Source organism: Dromiciops gliroides, chromosome 1, assembly GCF_019393635.1.
Source record: "Dromiciops gliroides isolate mDroGli1 chromosome 1, mDroGli1.pri, whole genome shotgun sequence".
Lineage (NCBI taxonomy): Eukaryota > Metazoa > Chordata > Mammalia > Microbiotheria > Microbiotheriidae > Dromiciops > Dromiciops gliroides.
In genome coordinates, this window is record NC_057861.1 from 112,155,269 (window position 1) to 112,157,921 (window position 2,653).

General features: G+C 36.3%; 1 non-coding gene across 1 annotated transcript; it reads left to right on the forward strand.

Annotated features, from left to right (window-relative positions):
• Positions 1-378: 378 nt before the first annotated feature.
• Positions 379-485, forward strand: LOC122737561. The gene has a single exon (XR_006354389.1). It is a non-coding gene; the product is annotated as a U6 spliceosomal RNA (small nuclear RNA).
• The last annotated feature ends 2,168 nt before the right edge of the window (positions 486-2,653 follow it).

Consider the following 2,653-nt stretch of genomic DNA (forward strand, 5'->3'; position numbering starts at 1 on the left):
GCTTGACCACACCCTCTGACCCTGTCCTTGGGTCATGTTTCAGAAGCAGCTGTTCCCACTGCTGATTCAGAGGTTCCAAGGTGTGGTTAGCTGTCATGGCTTACACTGGGGTTGGGTCTTCATCTGTGTGGCCTGTGATGGCCTGAGCTCTACTCTCACTCTGGTATAACAGACCTTTCCTGACAATCTTCTAAGTTGTCTTTGACAGGAAAATGATTTTACCCTGTCCTTTTGTGGGTTCTGCTGCTCAAGGAATTGACTTATGGCATTATTTGAAGGTATTTGGAGGGGCCTTGGGGAGAGTTCAGGGAAGCCATTACTTTTCCTTAGCCATCTTGGCTCTGGGCCCCTCTTAGTCCTTTTAAGAAATGCTTCTATGTGGTTGCTTCGGAAGCACATATACTAAAATTGGAATGATACAGAGAACATTAGCGGGGCCCCTGTGCAAGGATGACATGGAAATTCATGAAGTGTTCCATATTTTTAACTAAAAAAAAGAGAAATGCTTCAATGACTCTCCTTTTAAATTTTCCTTCTTTTTCTTTTTTCTTTCTTTCTTTCTTTCTTTCTTTCTTTCTTTCTTTCTTTCTTTCTTTCTTTCTTTCTTTCTTTCTTTCTTTCTTTCTTTCTTTCTTATAACCTCCTTAATACAGACTATTATGTCATTAGATGGACATGCATTGAAAGGGCTCTATCAGTTCATGTGTGTTGGTGCGTGAATGTGGTTGCTAGCACATAGTGATAAGAACAATGATGGCTGAACCACACAAATGAACTGATGGAACAGCTCAATGATCTGACCATTGAATAGCACATTGTAAATTGTTTGGACAGTAAGCATTTTTCCACTGCTTATTTTTTTTTTGTTCCCCTGTGGGATTAGTGTGCTATCCATAAAGGGGTCTGTGAGCCTTAAAGTACTATAAATGTTAGCTAACATTCTTATTGTTATTGCTAGGCAGAACTCAGAAGAGGGTATAAATTTTGTTTCAGTGTCTCCATAGTATTAATGGGGTTTGATGCTTTCATAATGCACAGCATACATAAAGACACACACACACTCACATATATATATATATATATACTCATACACATATATATACATATATATGCATACACATACATACATATCTATATCTATATCTATATCTATATCTATATCTATATCTATATCTATATCTATATCTATATCTATATCTATATCTATATCTATATCTATATCTATATCTATATCTATATCTATATCTATATCTATATATCTATATCTATATCTATCTAGATCTAGATCTAGATCTAGATCTAGATCTAGATCTAGATACAGATACACACATATACTGTTTGTATATGTGGTTTATTTGCCCTTATGAAAACCTACAAATACAAATACCAATATCTAGCTAGCTATCAATATTCATGTGTTCATGTGTAAGTATATGAACTTCTTGATGTGTATCTAAATATGAAAGGGAAGAAGCTGGGGAAGAGAACATTGGTGGAATGGAGCAGGAGACTTCTCTTTAAAGACTTTGATGGGCTGTTCTCATGGAGGGGATTGATGACACTTGTTCTGTTGAACCTCAAAAAGCAGAACTAGGTATAATGAGAAGAAAGGTGGAAAGAGGCAAATTTAGGATTGTCACCAACATCTGACAGTCAGTGCTGTTCAAAAATGTACTGGCCAGCTGGAAGAAACATTGTACTACCCTTCTTTGGAGGTGTTTAGGAAGAGGCTGGATTATCACTTATCAATTATAAATTAGACAGTTTTAAAATAAAACCATTATAACTTCTCCATAAAATTGACTCCTTTTGAGTTGGACTAGGTTGCCCTGGAGGTCTGCTGAATTCTCTAATTCATTAATATCATGGGATTCATTATTTTATTATTTTATAAAATATTTTATTTCAGTGATAAAAATGCAACCTAAAATTTTGTCTTCATATAAGCTCTCTCATAATAACATGTTGAAATGATAAACGATTCTTCGACAAATCAAAGAAAAAATGAATTTAAGTCCTCTGGAAAAAATGCCCAGATATGATGGTTCATACCTATAATGCCTTCTACTGAGCAGACTAAGTTTGGTGAATCATCTGAGCTTAGGAGGTCAGAGCTGCAGCAGGGCTAACATCTATTAGGTGCTAAAAATAGTGAGTCCCCAGAAATGTAGGTCCACCAGGCTGCCTAAGGATGGGTGAACTGTCCCAGATTAGAAATTGAACAGACCAAAGCTTCTGTGTGGATCAAGACTGGGTTCAGAACCATGAGTAGCTACAGTACTTCCAGACTGGGCAAGATAGAGACATATCCAGTTTTTTTAAAAAAAATCATTAATGTCAAAGGAGGCACAAAAATGGAAGTCATATTTGTCCTAAAGGAATTCACCTCTTTGTCCAGCACAAAGACCCAAATGAAGTTAGATTACTTGTTTATAGTGACGTCCTTCTTGAGAACTAAGTGACCAAACATTTGACTTTCTGAACCTCAGCTTCCTCACGTGTAAAATGAGTACATCAGGCTGCATTACCTCTAAGGTGTGTTTAAAGGCTGAGTTTGTGATCCTATGATCTATAATTTTGCCAGTGCTTTTTTGTAGACGACTCTCTGTAGATATTAAACTCCTAAATGCTGTAGATGCATCAAGCATTATTC